We start from the raw sequence: 21959 nt of genomic DNA, 5'->3' as shown, positions 1-21959 counted from the left end.
TCTTTTGACTTTATATTCTATGTTTGAATACCTTTAAAAAAAGAATTCCTAAGTCACCATAGTTTTAATGATTTAAAAGGATAGAAGGTTACTATTGTAATAAATATTTTGATATTTCGATTTAATGTGTTTTTCGTTTTCAACCCTCTTAGTGTCACAAATATGAAACATTATTTTGACCCATAGCATTCCATGAATTATTCAACTCCATATTTTGTTATGGAGCTTCTGAGTAGTTTTTCTTATTTTAACAATGTTGATTTCCTTCTTTATGCTAGTTAAAATAGAGAGATACTTTTCATTTTAGATCAGGATTGATCATCTTGTTATAATTATCTTAATTATATATTATCCTCCAAAAATTTATTATTGTGATTTCTATTTAAAATTAAGTGTAAAAGAAAATACTTTATCACTTATCTTAATTATATATTATCCTCCAAAAATTTATCACTATGATTTCTATTTAAAATTAAGTGTAAAAGAAAATAATTTATCCCTATTTTATAGATTGACCTCTTCCTCGATTCTTGAATGATTTATCCAAACCCAACATGAGTTGTAGGTGATTTGAATATAATTTCAAGCAATATTATGAAGGCTCTTATCTTTCATATTGTTTATCTTCTCCTACATTTGGTACCTATTCATAACCAAGTTGCCAATGGTAGAAATAATTGATTCCATGTGGAGGATATAATAGAGTGTATTGCCTTTACTTTTAAGATTACAACTTATAAATTATTTTGGATTTAATATATCATTCTCCATTATTCTTTAGATATCTTGTAAGCAAGACTTGGTTTTGACATGAATTTGAAGCAATCTTAGGAAGGTTCTTATCTTCCATAATGTTTATCTTGTTCTTGTACATTTGGTACCTAGTCATAGCCACATTCTCAATGGTGAAAAGATACACTTTTACTAAAAAAAATAAGATATGGAGTATTATGTCTAGTTAAGATTATAAATTATAAAATATTTCTTCAGTATTCTCTAGAAATGTTATAATCACAAATATTATTCTTTTCTTATCCCAAAGCCAAAAGAAAGATACTTCTCATCCTACTTTGTCTAGAAATATTGTAACCACGGACATTAATTTCTTCTTATCCCAAAGCCAAAGGCAATATTCTTCTTATCCTAAAAGCAAAGATATCCTAACTTATACTTATTTTCCAGATTATAACAAATTTTCAAGTTTCCAGTTATCATTTTTTACTAGATACTTGTATACTAATTTTTTTTTTTTCATTTATATTTTAATTTTAAAATAAAAGGTATATTAATATTACTAATAATTATATCAAATTAAAATTACTTTTTATTTTATTTTGATAAGATAACGAGATAATTTTTAAATATAATATTTAAATAATAAAATAATTCTGATTTTACTTTTAGGTATTTTTAATAAATAAATAAGATATAGTTTGGAATACATTATCTTTTGTGATATTTAATTAGAGAAATTTATTTGGAAAAACTATTTTTTAAACTATTTATTTGAAATATATTTATTAATTAACTTTTTCTAAATTAATCATTTTCAAAAAAATTTGGAAAACTATAAAATAAATATAATTTAAAAAAAAAACTATAAATTAGAAAAGGTTAACTAATTAATAACAAAATTAATTAATTAATTATAATTATATATATATATATATATATATATATATATATATACAAAGTTAGTGCATTTTGAAGTATTCCTCCCTTAGCTTCTACTTGGAATCCTTATCAGGGGTTATCAACTCATAATCCTTTAGGAGGAAGCTTCGCTGGTTATGGAGGTTTTTCGGTCGGAGTTGGTCAAACTCTGAATTTTGCTGGATCACAAGGTTTGCCTTTTGGTTTAGCTAGGTCAGTGGGTAACTACAGGTAGCCTGGTGCCTTCCAAAATCCAAGCTAATCTTTTTAGAACTTTGGGAGCTCCACCTAGCCTGGCTGGAATCCCTAAGGTCCTCCTAGGCTTCCTTTTCTGGCAATGTTGAATTTGCCAGATCTCATGAAATTAACAAATGATCCAATCAAATACAATCCGGCCTAGCCTTTGGTCCCAAATAACTCCCTTCGGACATTCCAAAGTTCGAAGGGAAGGGCGGCGAAGACCCTGGCGACCATGTAACCACATTCCATTTGTGGCGCTCATCAAACTCCCTTATCGATGACTCGGTTAGGTTGAGACTTTTTCAATGCACCTTGACTAGTAATGTAGCCAAGTGGTATATAGAGTTGCCAGGGGGAAAATTTACATCTTTTGTCGACTTAGCTAATATTTTCCTAAATCATTTCCAGTTGCCCATCCGTTATGATGCCGGAATGGAAATTTTGGCCAATTTTCGTCAGGATACGGCAACCCACATTTCTGGTCACATTCAGGAATGGAGACGGAGAAAGAGGCTCATTAAATCCGAAATCCCTCTAGAATATCATCTCGAATGGTTTTTGAAATCTTTACATCCCGAAATCTCTAAGGATGTCTCCCTGTCCGGAGTATATTCTGAGGAGTAAGCTATTTTTAGGGCCCAACAGTTAGAATTAATTTATTCTCAGTCTGGGATTCTAGAAAAAATCTTGCCTGATGCTCCTGGGACTAAGGTTGATATAGCCAAGTCAAAGCTAGGTCCCCATGCGGATGGTATCGTTGGATCGGTAGACACAAATGAGGTGAACCTGTTAAACCAATTGCAGTAGTTGTCTTTTCAAACTGCTCCTAAAAACCAGGTCACATCGTCTAACCCTTCATCTTCCCAACCCTCTTCAGTTAATGCTGTCCAATCTGCCAACCCCAAAGGAAATCAAAATTCCAATGGGAAGAAAAAAGGATGAGGTAAGAAAAAGAGTCAAGATGAGAAGACTGACGCAAATAAATCCGACAATAATGTTGGTGGTGGTAGAAATGAGTCTAAAAAGAAAGTCAAGTTTCTATGCAAGTTATGCAGTGGAGACCATTTAACTCATCTCTGCCCAAAGATTCAAGATGCTCAGCGCTTGTTAGGGCAGCGAGGGAGTTCTAGTTCTCAAGTTGTGTTAACCAACCCTTTTCCCCAAGGGCAGCAACTGCTTACTAGCGTGAATTAAAACCCTGGTACCTCTGCAGGGGGCAACTAGGAAGGGGAGAAATCATCAAATGTTTTCATGATGGGTTCTAATGTCCATGTGGCCACTCGGTTACATGATTACAGTGAAGCTGAAACATCCAAGGACAAAACTTCTCCCGGAAGTACCGACCTTCATATTAAGTGACCCCCTATTGAGACTATACTACGAATACTGAAAAGTTTCGCTAAATGCACGACTATCAATCCAAATGCTAGGGTCACCTAGAATTACTCCATTGTTGAGGATCTAGCTCAGAGTCCATGCACTATGTCTACTTTAGAGGTTCTCGAGTCATGTCCAACTCAACGAAGTGCTTTACTTTCGGCGATAGGGGTAGTTGACCCAAATAATGCTTTAGTGCTCACTTTTCACATGCTGAATGTCAAAATGTGAGTCCCTCATCACATGGCTTTTCAAATAAAGTCTACATACCAAAAAATTAACATTTTTCGTATCGTTATTGATGAAGGAGCTTCCACGTGCATCATGTCGATGCCATGCTAGAAGGCCATTAGATTGCCTTCGGTTGTTCCTTCACCTACCCTCCTGACTACATTTGACGGGCATTCTCATAAGCCACATGGGATTATCTCAGCCTTTCCCATATGTGTTTGGGGAAAAGTCGTTAATGTTGAAGTAGGAAGGAACTGGGTATACGAAATGGACACCATTGTTTCAACTCTGTTTCGTGTCATTTTCTTTCCTCATGAAGGGAAAATCGTTAAGGTTGATCAATTAGATTATTGTCCAGTTGGTCCTCGAGCAACTTCGGACTCTACTATTCCTTTAGTGGATAACTCTTGCCTGCCTACAGAGAATCTAGGAGTTTGGATGTATTCTTCATTGATGGGTACCTTTGATCTTCCCTCTCTTATCGCTAGAATCAATGTTGTTTCATCAACCAAGGAATCTTCACGAGAAGGGTTCTTTCGAACTCATTATTTTTCAGATCCTTGGACCTTGCCTTCACCTACGACCACATTAGCTGAAGGAAAAGTTGGTGGAATGGCATTTCCTATGTCTACAGAAGAGCTTAGATATCAGTCTATCGTCATCTCTATAGACAGCCTTTCTACTACTTTCTCCGAGGAAGAGCTAGATGGTGATGTGGCCCAAGCCTGGACCCTCGATTCTACCTCCACTATGGACTGTTTAGACACGGTTTTACCATCCTAGGAAGTGATCTTAGAAGTGATGATGGGTGTACATCAACCTTGGGAAGATTTACACCATCGTTCATATTTTCTTCCTCCATTGCAGGAAGTACAATCTAGGTTCTTCGAGCTCTTTAGTAGTGATGTTTGTACGATATCAAATCCTTTGGCTCCAGCACACTTTCGTGCCGAAGGTGATATGTCGGTGATTTCAAAAACGATATCTATGAACATCTCTAGGAACCCTAGCATGATCGAGAATCTCTTCATCAGAGCCGAATGTTCCCTTGAAGAAATTCAAATTTACACCGACCTTTTTAAAGAATTTCAAGATGTATTTTCTTGGTCTTATAAAGAAATGCCTGGCATTGATCCATCCATAGTTCAACATGAGATCAAGACATATAAAAACGCCAAATCGATTCGTCAAAATCTTCAGCTGGTTAATCCTAGGAAAGTAGAAGCCATTAAAGCTGAAGTAGAGCAGCTGCTCAAGGCGGGTTTCATATACCCTATTCCTCTTATAGATTGGGTTTCTAATCCAGTCCCTGTGGAAAAGAAGCAAGGAATAATCCGAGTGTGCATTGACTTTAGGGACCTAAATAAAGCTTGTCCTAAAGATAATTACCCCATGCCATTTATTGATTAGATTATTGATGAGTGTACGAGCAATGAGATTTTCTCCTTCATGGATAGTTTTTCCGGTTATAATAAGACCTCTATCTGTCCTAAAGATCAGCATAAGACAGCTTGTATATGTCCTTGGGGTACCTTTGCATACAGAAATATGCCTTTTGGTCTTAAAAATTCTAAAGCTACTTTCCAACAGGCCATGTCATATGCTTTCCATGACATTAAACATATCATCAAAGCATACTTGGACAATCTAGCTGCTTGTTCTCGAAAAATAACTGATCATCCTAGTCACCTTCGATTTGTTTTTGAGCGATGTCTATTTTACAAGATCCGATTGAATCTTAATAAGTGCATTTTCGTGGTTACATCTTGTTGGTTATTAGGGTTCATTGTGTCAAATGAAGGGATTCGGGTTGATCCCTTCAAGGTAGAGGCAATAATTCAGTTGCCTCCCTCATCCTCAATTCGACAACTTCAAAGTCTTCAAGGGAAAGCTAATTTCTTAAGAAGGTTTATAGCGAATTATGTCGAGATCACTAAAGGATTTATGCGTTTGCTACGTAAAGGAGTCCCATATGTGTGGGATGACTTTGTGCAGTGGTCGTTTGATGCCTTGAAAAAGGCATTAGTCTCTGCCCCACTTTTGAGTCCACCGGATTATGGTAGGGACTTCCTTTTATATCTCGCTATGGCAGAATCAACCATAGGTATGGTTCTCGTTCAGGAAGACGATGCTCTCATAGAGCATGTGATTTATTATTTGAGCTGAGGCTTGATAGGTCCTAAACTTCACTATTCCCCTGTTGAGAAGTTGGCTTTGATAGCTGTCCATGCTGTCTAGCGGCTTCGCCATTATATTTTGCTACGCAAAACATTTGTCTTAGCAACGGTCAATCCATTTCAATTTTTCCTCACTAGGTGAGTGATTGGGGGAAAATATATTCGATGGATAGTCATCTTACAAGAATTCTATCTCGAGTTCTTGTTCGCCAAGTCTAAGAAATATATGGTTTTTGCGGAGTTAATCTCTGAGCTGCCTTGTGGAGAGGATACAGTTTATGAGGAAAGTTTACCCAACGAACATTTATTCCTCATCTCTTCACTCAACCCTTGGTATGGAGATATCATTGTCTATCTCCAGACTTCGAATTTTCCCTCTACTTTCTCTAAGGATGAACGCCGAAAATTACGTCACTTGGCTAAGAACTATCTCATCATCGGTGACACATTGTATCGTCGAGGGGTTGATTCAATCCTTCGGCATTGTTTAACCCTAGAGGAAGTAGAGTCAGTACTTAATGATTGCCACAATGGATCTTGTGGTGGTCATCTTTTAGGGCTTGCTATAGCCCAGCGTATCTTGCGTGTCGACTATTTTTTACCTTTGCTCTTTAAAGATTGTGTTGAAGTGGTCAAATGTTGTCACCCTTGTCAAATCTATACTCGGAAGATGCGCACACATCCAGATCCTCTTTTCTTCGTTGTCACTATCTGTCCTTTTACTAAGTGGGGTATTGATTTTACAACTTGTAATCCGCCTTCAGCAACAAATCACAAGTACATTATCATGGCCGTAGACTACTTCACGAAGTGGGCTGAGGCCATGCCCACTTATAAAAACGATATCGAAACAACATCATTATTCCTTTTTAATCAAATTATCTCAAGGTTTGATATCACGAGAGAGATTGTCACTGAACATGGAAGTGATTTCCAGAACCAACTAATGTTTGAATTGGCTCTTAAATTGGGTTTCCGGTAGGAGCACTTGTCCCCATATTATCCTCATGCCAATGAAAAGGTCAAGGCAGTGAAAAAAACCCTTAAGATGATCTTGCCAAGGATGATCGACAAAAATTGGTCCAATTGGCATCTTATGTTGTATCCGGCTCTTTGGGCATACCGAAACTCTGTAAAGACTGCTACAGGTTTTACACCTTTTGAGTTAGTTTATGGGATGGAATATATCTTTCCTGTTGAATGTAATTCCATATCTTAAGTTAGCTATTGAGCTCCTTCCCGAGACCTCTAGTCTCGAAGTGAACCTCCTTCATTTGGAGCATCTCGATGAGTAGCGTCGAGATGCCGCCACAATCAATGGGGCTCATAAGAAAAGGGTTAAAACTCAATATGATAAAGTTGTCCATCCTCGAGTCTTTTCTAAAGGTGACCTTATCTTGGTCTATGACCAAGATAAGGACGCCTTGGGGGCAGGCAAGTTCAAACCTATGTGGTACGGTCCCTTTATAATTAAATGAGTTTTAGAAAAAGGGGCATATGAGTTAATCGATTTTGAAGGAAACAAGTTGGCGGAGCCCTGAAACGGGCTCTACCTCAAGAAGTACTTTGCTTAAGTAGCAGTTAGGCAATGACTTCTTTGTACATTTTGTATATTTGTACATATCACATCGAGAGTTTGTTGATATCGACACTTTTTGGTCTGTTGTGGTAGGTGTTGATGGATGACTTGGTCTATTTTGGATTCGCCGATGGTGCTAGTTGGCACACTCGGAACCTTGCTTCCGCAGCTTGGGTAATCTACTATCCAACTGGTCAATTGATGGTGTCAAGAGGAGTATGCATTGGTCTTGCTTCAAATAATATGGCTGAGTATACTGTCATCATTAATTTACTATCCAAAGTAATTTCTTATGAAATCGATTCGTTGGTAGTTTATCTTGATTCACAATTGATAGTGTCACAACTGAATAACATTTATCGGGTAAGGGATCCATGTTTATATCGCCAATATTTAAGGGTGAGGTTGTTGCAAAGATCATTTACTTACATTAATTATTTGCACATTCCAAGATCTCATAATTGGTTAGCGGATTCTATCACTAATCAATAATTAGACTGGCATATCAATCATTCATCACAATAAAATCAAGAATCAAAAAGTTAGAACTGTATATATATATATATATATATATATATATATATATATATATATATATATATATATATATATATATATATATATATATATATATATATATATATATATATATATATATATATATATATATATATATATATATATATATATATATATATATATATATCATAAAGCATCTCGAGTGTACATAAGTGTGTCCAAAATAATATACAAAAATTGGGACTCAAATGCCCATAATCATGTCCAGTACATCTAATGCCCCGGCTCAGGTTGAGCGGCTAAGTATGCAACTACTGCTTTGGCCACATGCCTAACAGTGCGAACCCAATCTCGTGGCATGCCAACCACATGACGCTACATATCTATAGGAAGATCCTCTATGGCCTTTATCGGTACTCAGTGAGTTAGTCTCACCAAGTGCCGCTGAACAGTGTGTAGAAGTCGCTATGTGTCTGCAGCCACCTATTCGGCCCCTTGACCGTGATGTCCATGCTTTGGGAACCCATCTGGTTGCACCGGCCCAATATCTGGAACATGATCATCATATTAATCATTTGAATCCTATCAAAAATATTTTTCAAAATTTATTATTATATTTGAAAAAAAATAAAATTGTAAAATCAAAATTATTTGTTACCTATGTCACCCCATGCTACGGTTGGTGGTAATGCTAGATCAGGATCTCCTCGAAAATCCAACCCAACATAAGGGTATTCATTTATGGTGATGATCTGTTGCTTCCACTAGGAGAAGAAGTCATCGTCGAAAGCAGTCCGTGGGACGTCCCCACCTCCTAGACATTTCATCAAGTCAGCCCACTTGCCCATGCGTGGATCTCGTGGGGTGCTGATTGAAACTGGTACTCTAGGACAAAGTGCTGGGACCCTCTCAAAGAAGAAAGAGCACAAGATAGTTCCATATCCAAAGTTTTTGGTCTGTCCCTTCTTGATAGAAGTAAGTTGGCTCTTCAGGTTAGCAAGAAGAGGAGTACACCAATCAAAGACGGTGGTGAGGCAGTCTACTACCAAGCTCATGGCTAGTCATGATGCCTGGTGCAAAGAAGCTAATCTGTTCACTCTAGCTATGGTGAACAAGATTATTCTCAAAGATAAACTCTCCACATGTTTGATTGGAATTTGACTTCCAACCTTTTCAGGATGAACCGGGCAATAGATATGTATGTAGTCCTCTATGAAGAGACTACCTTGTGACCTACTCGTGGAATGTACCACCTCTCCCCTCCGGGAAATGCCAGTGATGAAATAAATATCTTCAACCTCTATCCTGAGGGGCATCTGATAAATCATAAATGCATCATCCTCGATGCTCCGGTAGTGAATGAGCATGTCAAGCAGGTGGGTGTTTGCTTTCATATTTGGCATTTTAAAGAACTTTAGCAAACCACATCCTCGTAAGGCATCCAAAGCATTAGGATCGTTCATAACCTCATCATCCACTAAGGTATGCTCTCTTTCTCTCCAAGTGACTGGCATCTTGAAGAAAAAATGAATTTAGACCGTTAGATTTTTTGTTTGAAGTTTTCACGGCATATACACGGGTCCATTTTACACACAGATGCATGTAGGGCCTGCGTATACGTGGGTTATTTATATCCAACCCGCATATACACCGCAACAAAATTTTTGACAATAATTAAATGGTAAAACTTAAATTAAAAATTCTAAAACCAATCAAAATTGAATGCAAGATAAGTTTAAGGGTTACCTGGTGATTTTGGGACAATTTGAATGGTTGGTTTTGGCGAATGGAAACGCTTGCTCCTTTTTCTCCACTTCTTTGCTCTCAAACCAAATGATGATAATGGTGAGTCAAAAAACTATTTTATAAGCTTTGAAAATGCAATTTCTTTTTCAAATCTTGATTTTGTTTTGTCTCATGTAACCTTTAACTTGGGAGCTTGGAATGTCAAGAATGGTTTGGTCTTCAGGACATTTTGGACGCTTTTTCGACAGTTTCGAGACAGTTCCATGACTGTTGACCTGTCATGGCAGGTATTGTTTTTTACTGGCATATAGGTTAGGGAAGCCATTTTTTTATTGCATTATGCATGCTAGCTTCCATTTGTCGATATACTTGCCATAGGGTCGATCCCATCGTATTATGGTTCTTAAACCACCTTCACTGGCTGATTTTTAAATCATGACATGATGGTAGAGCCATCCTTTTCATGGGCATCGTATTTAGCACCTCACTGACATTTTTTTCCCATGCTGCTTCGATCTGAGTAGGCTCAGGAGTCCTCTGTAGTCCCGCCATGACTTATGCATTGAAGACTCATTCCTCTTTGCTTCTCCGCTTCGTTCTGGCCTTACACCCTAGAGGCTCCTTTGTGTTGAGTTGTACTACTGCATTGCATTTTGCACCTTTTGGCCTTGAGCCGGCTTCACTTGGACTTGTGTTTAAGCCAACTTTTAACCATGACGACTGCAAAATCAAACTTGCATGTCCTTGACTTCTACAACTTGGCACACCTTGACCCGTGGAAGGAACATGTCTTTGAGTGTCTTTGACCAGTTTTCACCTCCCTGCATTGAGCATAGGAATGTTCCAATCCCAGGAACTAGAGCATCTGTTTCACCGACACTCGTTCTTTCCACGGTACTATATCATTCTTTTATTCTTTTTCCAGCTTAAATAAAAAAGACAAAAAATTATATATTCCAAAAAGAGTGGGAACGGGACAGTATTTCCGCTTATTATTAGCAGCTAGAGTCAGTCATGTCGCCCTTGAACAAAGCACTCAAAACAAATTCTCCTTTGTTTGGGCGGGATTTAGTTTGACTTAGGTACGCCTCAACCTTATTATTGAGTCAGTTCTCCCCCGATTGGTTATCTCTTCCAATCATATGGAGAATTTGTTCATGCCTCCTGCATGGCGAACTTATACAGAGTCGTCATATGCTGCCACATAGTCACATTGAGTTGTGCTTTTGTTCAAGGGAAGTTAGCCTGAGTCGGCCTCTCTGCAGTGTCTCTTGACTCATTTTTCAGTCATCCATCCTTGGTTGTCAGTATCTTGTCTATCATCACATCAGTTATATTGGTCCTTTACTCGTGCCAGTTTGAGAAGGTCCCCATTGACTTCTTGTTGGTGGGTCTTGTCCTTATCAACGACAACATCTTGCTCTGAGGACGGGCCTAGAGCTGCACCCTGGCCCTATTTTCATTATTGATAGGTCACCTTGTGCTCAACATCGATCAGTATCATGGGTCTTTGACTGAGTGGTTTCCCTTGTGTTCGACATCATCTTACACTATCACACACTGGGATTCATGCAGTACCTTGGTTTCCATTTGACCCTATTGGTGGATACCTCGCCTCTATGTCAACTTTCATTATTGGTTAGTTCAGAGGGTTTCTATCGTGCGCTAGCCACATCTTGTGTATGCCAGAAACGTGCTTCTATTGGGTTACTACATTTTTTTTCATCTGATTCCTTCCCCATTATTGGCCTATGGGTTACACTCGTGCTAGATTGATGAAGGATGACTTAATGCCTTCCTTCTAGTGGATCTTTCCCATTTGGCTACAACTCATAGGGAAAATATCTAGAGTCCATTTGGTAGTACCTTGGGGTTTGCAGTCATTAGTGGTAGATCCTTCACTATCGACAGTGGGAAATCATCATTATCTCTTGATTGATATATTCTTACAAGTTTTCGACTCAAGCTCATTTATTCACACTTGTTAGATTGTACTGGGTACCTTGACGCTCATTATCATTATCGATGAGTAGTCTTTCATTTTTTAACGGTATACATCAATGACAGGTAATCAAATGATTTCTCACATGGTTGACTTTAGATCATTTATTCCCATGGTGTAGAAATGTACCACAGCGGTCGGTGAAGATCTCAGGTTGCATCAGCATTCATTGGTTCACTTGACAGTTGCTCCTGTTGCTGCTAGTTGATACCACTCCACCTTATATGTTACAGTCATTCATGGCGACATTTTATATGCTGGCACCTGAGTTTGCAGTGTAGTACCATCTTACTCCATCATGCTCATTTGGTACTTTTGGGGATCAGTCTTTGATATCAGTGATTTGCTTCATCCTTCAACATCATTGACATTCTTATATGTGACATTTAGACATGTACTTGTTCGATCATGATCATATGATCCATTATGTATCTTCTAGTGATTTATACTTGTATACTTAGTGGATCCACTTGTACTTGATATGTGGACATGCTTTACTTTCTCTGAGCATGGGTATGCCCGCCTCAAACAATGTTTCTTTCTGATCTCCTTTTGTGGCTTGGCAGGCTGAACTCTGGTGAAGTCCTTCTCAGTTTTTGACAGGTTTCCTTTCCATGCACTTACATAATATATTTCGGCCATCATGTACCCCTTTTGACATCATATATTAGGGGGCATTTATTATAGCTCCAAATCTCACTCTTGATGTTTTTTGTGATGTTGCACTCATGGCCTAGGGCAACCCCTCCTTCCAAACCTGGTCCAAATACTTAAAAAACAGTGTTTTACTCCCTATATACAACATTGCCCTAAGCCAAACACGTGTGTACGCGGGTCTGTGTATACCCTGTAGAAATTTTGAATAAATTAACACATATTCAACAGAGATTATCCTGATCATGTACTATTGCGGAATACATACACAATACATAAGCTCCTCTACGTTGATCATCAATATAGCATCATCAATAACAATAAAACATCAAGAGCATTCACACATTAACACAGTATGTAACCCGGGGAAATCATCTCGCTAAAAATCCTAACTATCTGTATATTAATGATTGAGAACATGTAACATTACAAAGTACAATGCTTATCACAAGCAATCCAGTACTAGCTCCACCTGTTACACACAATACAGCTCAGATCTGATCTCCAAATCTATTCCACTGCTTGCCTGCCTCCACTGCTCAATACCTGCTCAAGAACTGATGAGAATGGCTTACCAAAATCGTATTTCACCTCAAAATAATCACTCACAATTTGTTGGACGTGAGCAAAGGCTAAAATACTGGGCAAATACGTGAGCAAACTCATTGGCATACTCAATCCCTTGATTGTGCAAGATCTGGTGCACAACTATAGTCACAACTGATAGCAATCTGATTCTCTACCACCTGTCCCTGTTGAACTGAACACGCACTGTCATGCAACTGAGTTAACTGATGTATTCATTAGTTGCATCATGAGTTAATAATTAGTTTAACAACTCATCATTAGTCTATTTGCAGTTAGACTAATTACAACTAGTTTAACTAAGTCAAACTGAACACAACTCCATCAACTCCACAATCAACTCCACCAAACTCAACTGATTGAGTTCTAACTGAAGTCATGCATGCAACAACTCAACTGACTCATAAGAAAAGTGTATTTCCTTCTAACAGCTGCATGTGCCACCTCTGTAGCTCAAACTGAAGTGCTCCAAGAGAATAAGATCAAGTTTATAGTCCAAATATTATTATGAGACAATAATATTTGACTTTTCTATTTTTGACAGCCAGTCTAAAAATAGACTTTGATCACTCACACTGTGATCATTCACACTTTGATCAAAAATAGAAGTCCATCTATTTTTCCCAACTTGACCAATCATCCATAAACAACAACCTGCAATCCATAGACATGATCCATATGTCTAAAAATAGACATAGTCTAAAAATAGACTTGCGCCAAAAATAGCCTGCGGGCCAACTTAGTGAAGGCGACTCTTTTCACTAAGCTCCATCATCTTGTTGCAATCTCAACATACCCAACCCACATATATGTCTTAAAACACTTAAAAAATTAAATCTCCTTAATTTCAGGCGGAGATCGTGGGTTTTACCTGCTAATTACCTATTAGTGCCCGTGGCCCAACTATTCCGAACGAATTCCCAACTAAAAAACCACTTTGGGAGAAGTATAAAAAGGCTTCAATGGGAAGGCCTAAGGGAGGAGCGAATAGAGAGAAAAATCACTCTGTTGATATTATCCTAGATCAGGTCTGAAGATCCCTGTGCTTCCAGCACTTCCCCCATTACAGAAAACCCTTGTTTCCTTGAGTTATGATGTCTTTCCATTTGTTGAGATATCCTTAAGTGAGTTATGGAAGGAGCTTGTTGAAGGCTTGAGATTGGATGAATCCGGAGGACGGTTCCGCTTGGAGCTTGCGAAAGGAAGACTCAGGTGAAATCATTCCTTTATGTACTTTAGTTATCTATAATAAAAGAAACACTTGTCTTGTTCCTAATATGAATCTTCTTCATGTTTATGATATCAATGTTATGATTTACAAATGAACGATTATTTCAATTGCATAACTAACTTTCAATATGATATGAAGTTGATTTCTTTATGATTTTTAGTCCATATACTGCTATGCTTTCTTGAATTGGTTGTTTTGCAGGTTGAAGGAGCAAAAGGAACTCCAAGAGGGATTGGACCCTAGCTATATCTTCCCAAAAGAAGGACCCTAGGTGCACCTCTCTGCATGTAGTTTGTTTAAATTAGCATCATGACTGTGTGGAATGTTTGTTTTCTTTATAGATAACCCCTACTCTGCTAGGGTATTAACCCAAGACCCTAGGGGAAATTCTCCCTTAACAATAAGCCATAATAATAAATTAATGTAAAACAGCCGTCATTGGATACACTACTATGAAAATGATTAATTGAGTGATAGTTGTGAGGACCAGAATTATGATCAGATGAACTGATTAAAGCATAAGATTCTTGGTTAGTAGAAAATAAAGATAAATCAGTTTGAACATATTTAGAAATGATTTGAAAAATAATTTCATCTTCCTTGTGTGTTGAATGTGGCAAAACATTTCCTTGTAACTGGTAACAATCATCGAAAGAATTGAAAATGAATGCTATTATAACGAATACATGAAACTAGTCAGGATGCAATGGATAAAAAAGAGGAACTTGATTCACCAAATAAATCAAGCATTCACTAACACTCAAGAGGAAATCTATTGCCATGAAGAAAATTATTAGCATTATAACCTTCATAAGAAAAATTAGGAGTTGATTATTTTCAAAAGAATATGATAGGTATGCATCTTTCAGCCAATGATAATCTTTGAAATGATCATATTCACTGCTTTGTGCATCCATGGAAGATATATAGTCCAAACTCGAGTTTGATACAAGGGATTTTGGTGAATATGAACTAACAATGGGGTATCCTCTATCTGATCTGAAGCCCGATCTTGAAAATTAGAAAGGATATATCTGAAATACTGAAAATCTATCAAGAAAGAGTTTACATTCAATGAAACCATGCAAAATAAAGAAGTTTATGAGAGAATCCAGATCTAATTTATTTTGGAAATCTTTCTAGAGTCATGAGAACTTGACATAACCATCAATGGAAGTTGAAGTGCCTTGACTTCCTGACAAGTCTGTGAAATTTCAACGATTGTAGAATTACATTGAAAATATTGGATTGGATCATGCATGGTGTGTGGAAAACTACTTCTAGTAATTTCATAAGATCACTACTACTTATATGGCAACCATCTCTATCATTGATTTTATTAGTTTGTGCATCATCAAACAGATTACCCAAGTCAAAATATTCTTCTAATTAAACATCTAAGAATGGATAGATTGGATCAACCTTATGAGTAACTTGAACAAAATAATTTTCTCCATGCAAGACTAGAAATGATAAGGGACGGAATGGATACTTGATGATTGGCTTGTTTACTTTCCATCATGGATGAATTCACTGCCTTGTGTTAATCCATAATCCAACTCATTAGGTTATGAAATTGAAGATCATGGAGTATCTTCTTCACAAGTCGATGCATTACAAATAGTAGAGCACAAGGGATAGTGAGGTGAAGAGGAAGTTTCCATAAGAACATCTTCTTTAACTGAATTAGATTCTAGATATAAATATTTCAAATCAAAACATTCTTGAGGCAATGAAAGATTAGTTGGTGCACTTGAGCATTTTTCATCATATACATCAATAAAATCAACATCATTACAAGGTTGGTTTCCCAAGAATTTAGGTTGATTAAAAAAGTTTATTTCATTTGATTGTCTACTGATATTTCTAGATTCAAAATCAACCAAAAATGGAGAAAGGCCATCTTAACATAAATTACTTTGGAAAAGAGAAAAAAGATTGAAAGAATCTTCACATTTTTTCTCCTCTACCTGTGAAATGTGCCTACCTTACACTTGTTCACTGCTTGGATTGGAAAACTAAAAATCAGAGGAGTGTGAAAGAGACTCGTCAGGTCAATCAAGGGGAAATGGGTCATGAGCATGGGACAATATAGGAGGAGAAGTATCCCTTTAAGAGATCATGCTTTCAATTAAATTATATTCAATATTGAAGTTATGAGTGTTAATATCATCCTGAAAAGTCAAGGGATTGGTCTTAACATTACATTAAAAGTTTTCTTGGATGAGATCTTAGATGAATGCATCAGCAATCCAATTTATAGATTTTCCAATGCCAACATCAAAAGGAGGAGGAGAAGGAATAAAGTAGTAGCATATTCCTCCTTTGAAACTATAAAGGTGTCATGATTTATGAAATTTAGGGGAGCACTGTCAACCAAGGATTCAGATTCAGATTGCTTCAACAAGACTTGAACCAAGAACTAAAATTTTCTTTAAAGAAATCCCAGTCCACATCTTCTTTAGGAAACTCATAACATAGGTAACGAATTTATATATTAACAAAATTTTCTATTGAATAAATAAGCTCCATTCTAAGTTGAATAATTCTTTTAATAAAATCTCAATAATCATACCTATCAAAGGCTTGATGGAGCTCCTTGAGGAATTTATCAAATGAATGAATGGAAGTAGATGGTAAGGTATGAGACCAGTGGTTAACTCGACCTTCAAGGGAGAGGAAGAAAAGAATAAGAGAAACATCTTGAAAATCAATTTCATAAAATTTATAAAAATAGAGAAAATTACATATATGCTCGACTATGGATATTTCAGCCTCACCATCAAACTTTAACTGAGACAAGTGATAAAGGGGTTCATTAGGAATTAAAAGTTGACCCTTGGATTTATTGGAAAGACACCCCGAGAGTATGGTTTGGGAATGATCCATTTAAGATAGGAGATTCGAAATAGACTCAACGAAAGCAATTTGTCATCTTCCCTCCTTCTAGTGCCAACTATAGACTATGCTGGAAATCCTTCAACCAAGGGGGTATCCTCGATGTGAAGTCTCAATTAGACCTCACACCATTTGGAGTAGGAGCCCCAATCGAAGTATCGTCCTGACCACCGTAATTCTCAGGTTTGCATCAACTACAATAAATAACATAAGAGAGTATGCACATAACCTTTGAAGTCAACAAGTAAGTTGACAATATGAAACACCAATTGTAATGTGTAAAATGACACTTTCACGAGAGGGAAATAAGAGCGAGTCTCTAGAAGGAAAGTAATAGTACTATCTTAAGAGAGGAAAATGAGAGCAAGGAATGATTCGCTAATTATCTAGCGGAATAGTTCGCATAGACACAACGATCATTAAAGCACATACAAAACACATTCAACAAGATAAATACCAAAGCCAATGAAATAGTTTAATTTATTTAGTACAAATGAACATAACATATACCGCAAACATCTAAAGAATAGTATTGCAATATTCATGATACATGCATGAAAATGTGTTGCCTCAACGAGGTTCTGATTATTAGGTGAAAGATCCAAGTACACATCTATAATGGTGAGACACTAGCTACTCTAATAGTGGAACATCATGTCACTCCTTGCTTCTCCAAAGAATGATCTTCTCTCCTATGCCAAGCTAGAGAAACCAAGGCTAGCTCTCCAAAGTCTATGCCTCCAAAATTCATTTGCTTGAGTTATGCGAGTGTATTTATAACAAGAGGAATGACCTTTCACATCCTCGTGATTCTTGAACTTCCCTCATGACTATTAAACTTCCAAGTGACTCTTGAACTTCTACAAGACTCTTGGACTTTTCCTAGTGACTCTTTAGTCTACATGTGACTTTTCATATTGCACATGTGACTCTTGGGCTTGCACACATTTACATTTTGTCATTTTTTGAAATATATAACTACACTCCACATCATGTGGCAAGACTCATGGACACATATGACACTATGATGACACTTGTACAAGCCATGACTTGGAAAAAGATGACTCAAATCCTCATGATGATATTTCCAAGCCAAGATTCTCTTCTTGTTGCTATCTTTTTATCTTCATGAGAGATGATGCATGTCCTTCCTCTTTCTCCTCCAGAAGGCTTGAAGATATGGAGTATTTTATGTGAGTTGGATCTCCCAACTTCTATCGCAATATAGTGTCCCTACATCTTCTTGTTCAGTGATCATCCTATTTTTCACTATTCTTAAGTTTCACCTCACATGGTCTCCTTGTTATGTTTCTTGAACACCATATTTTCATGTCAAGATACAATACCTACAAGTGAAATTCACTCATGACAAGATGACATCAGTCAAAAAATATCCGAGTCTAACTTTCTTGGTGCAATTCATTAATTGGATTGGGACTGAGTATTGGATAGATGATAAGGCTTAGAGATTGCATAGTGTGCAATTCTAGGAGCTAGGAGTGAGATATTGGTGACTATAACTGCACAATGTGCAATGGCTAGAGGCCTAAGAAGCAAGACTACAAAATTTACGGTCACAGTGAGGCAAGCTTACCTAATGTAATTGTGCAATGCGTAGTTCAGGAGGGAGACTAGACAACTAGATTGTGCAATTGAATAGTTCAAAGAGAGATATAGGCCACTAAATAAATTGTGTATTGCATAGAAAGAGGCTCACTGGGAGGCAATATTGCACAATTCTGGGACTAGGAGGTAATTCTTGGGCACTATGACTATGCAATGCGCAACCCTTGGAGGCAGTGATTACACATTACAGAGTTCCAAGAGGTAGGACAGAATGACCGAGGCCTAAGATTTCACAATGCATAATTTAGGGAGGCAAACCAAAGGGAGGTTGATCGAGGAAGGGTCATCTTCGGAAAACGACTAAGTGTGAGAACAGAGGGATGGGACCAAAACTTACCTTGAACATGATCACACACTAATAGACGATCAACCACTCAATCATGAAGCCTTTACCATGCAAAATCAACATGTCCTCATCAAAACAAAAATAGAACAACAGTTACTTCCATGTGTGACAATAAAGATACATTTTGCGACACAAGTGATGACACTAACGAATTAGTGCTAAAGACTTTGGGAATGAGTCTAATACATGTCTATATGATACACAGAACACATTGGTAGAAGATAATGCATCAGAGCTACTCTTCGAGAATGTACAAATGAATCCCTTTCATTAGGTGTAACACTTCCCTTACCAAAAGGCGACAATAAGAAAAAGTGAAAATGACACTTGCAAAAGCTAAAGAAAGTGAAGGTGACACATACTATAGCTAAGAGAACACAAAGGTGCCACCTGTAGAAGTGAAATCAAGCAAAAACGTTAGTTTTAAAAGTGAAAGAGACACTAATGAAAACCAAAGTGAACAAGCATGACAGTTGAGAAAACTCAATGGAATAGATGTACAAATGCAACCAAAGTGAGAGGGAGATTTTTAATGGAGAGTGTGCACTCACTATCAACATAGGTTGCATAGTCTATATGTTGATGGACTGCACAATCACTGTCAATAGTGATTGCACAATCCTTACTTTCAGGATATATGCAATACCTATGTAAGCTTACATCGAAAGAAGTGAACTTGTGAATTCTTCGAGAACTGAGCATGTATGAGCAAGTGGCTTTGACACTTACAATCCATGAATAAGACTTGAGTACTTCGTAAAACATGAATCGACTATGAACTAACTATGAAATAACAGATCACAAGGTCCATAGTTGACTTCGAAATTCAAGTGTATGTCAAATTTTAAAGTGTGTTTGTTGCAATGACAATACGTAGAAACAACAACATGCTCTGACTAGATTTCATAAAACTTAAATGAGTTAGAGAAATATTCTACTTGAATATTTTCCATCATCTATATTTTAAATTATATTCATACATTTTAAAATATTAAAAAAATAAAAATAATAAAATTTAAAATAATTTAATATTTTTAAAATTTTACTTAAATTTACAACATTTCTCATATAATTGGTATTATTTTATAGTTTATAATATTAAAATGGAACATAACAATCTTAACCACATTTTTTTTTAGCAATTCGTTATATATATATATATAAACTTCTAAAATAAAATAAAGAAATTGGAATATCTTAAATATTTTATTAATATTATTTTATTTAATTAATTTTTTTAACATTATAAATTAAAAAATAAATTAAATATATAATAATATAAAATATGAATTTTTAATTTAATAATTACTTCTTTAATATGATAATTTAGTAATTTTGATAATTAATATAAAAATCATGTTTCCAAAAATTCTAATATTATAAATATAATAAAAACTCTAGTTTTAATGTAGATAGAAATTTTATATTTATTCATATATGAAATATAAATCATAAATCTATTTATCATAATAATAGTCATATTTTTTAAATTATTTTTCCCATAAAACTCACCAAAACAATTTGAAAAGATATAATAAAATGTATACCCCAACATATATTGATGTACATGAAAATTGAGTTATAAATTTACCAATTACAATATCATTTTAAGATTATGTCTTTGTATTCAACATCAAATAATTTTTTATCTAAATTAATTAATTATATATCTATATATATATATATATATATATATATATATATATATATATATATATATATATATATAAAACAAGTTTTAAGATGATTATATGCCTAACTTTTAGTTTGAGAAATTGAGATGTGGGGTCATTTAAGCTGTCAAAATCATCTAGAGACCACACCAACCCTTAACATGGTTGAATTTTTCCCATGAAGTTTCCAACCGGTAATCTTTACATCACAAAGTGTTTAACAATACACCCCATCACCCTTTATTCTAAGCCCCATAGACATTCAAATACATATATTAATATCAATCATTAATTTTATTTTCTCAAAATATTATTATCTAAATTTACTTTTCATATATTCAAATACATATCTTAATCCGTAAGAAGAGAACTCTCTTAATATCCTCAATATTATTTCAATATCTACACTAACTCTATTTTCACATACACATATAATTTTAAAGCACTAAAATATCAACCTAAAAATATTAAGATGAACCTTTAAACCAAAAGATAAACTACACAGTGATAAAGTTTCAATTCATAATAATAAAATATCAACCTCAAAATGAAAAAATCAATCTTAGACAAGAAAAAGTTCACAATTATAAAGCTTAATCATTCATTCTAAACTTACTACTTATCTCCCTTACAACTTTATTAACTAAAAACAACCCATCTCTTTCATTTTTGAATAGTAATATATCAATCTCAAATAGAAAGATCAACCTAGATAAAAAAAAATTCACAATCATAAAACTTACTCATTCATCCTAAGGTCACTACTTATCTCCATTACAACTTTGTTCACGAAAAACAAATTCATTTCTTAAGTTTAAATATTTATTAAAGATTTCATTTTAAAATACTAAAATATTAATCTTTAAATTTTAATATTTATTAGAATTTTAATTTTTAAATATTCGAATATCAATTTTTAAATGCTATTAAATTAATATAAATTTATTTTAAAATTAATAAAATAATAAAAAAATAATTTTAATAATATATTATTATTTAATTTTTTTTAATATTTAATAAAATATATACGGATTTATATATATTTCTTTATTTTTATTTTTATTTAATTTAATTTTAAATGATAAAATTTATCTTCTTTTAAACCGTAAAGCATCTCACTCATTTAAATCCAATCAATATCATGCCATCCATACCCTTCACCTTGTAATCAATGTTATGCCATCCATGTCCCTTATCTTTATTACATATTATATATTGAGCTGTAAAACATCTTTATTATTCTTCGACCTACTCAAAATCCAATCAATATTATATCATGTGTTTCTTATCTCCATTATGTTATGTCATATCTGTCCCTTATCTCCATTCTATTCTTATTAGAGTAATCCTCTCTTCACAGATTCAAATGATTATATTAACTTTGACGCCCTAAGACATTCCCTCAAAATGCTAGACTAACCT

The sequence above is a fragment of the Pinus tabuliformis genome, chromosome 6 (genome assembly GCF_031772625.1).
Source record: "Pinus tabuliformis cultivar Carrire ecotype Pingquan chromosome 6, CPIR1, whole genome shotgun sequence".
In the NCBI taxonomy this organism is placed as follows: domain Eukaryota; kingdom Viridiplantae; phylum Streptophyta; class Pinopsida; order Pinales; family Pinaceae; genus Pinus; species Pinus tabuliformis.
The sequence above is the reverse complement of the archived record's forward strand: the minus strand, read 5'-3'. Positions refer to the sequence as shown.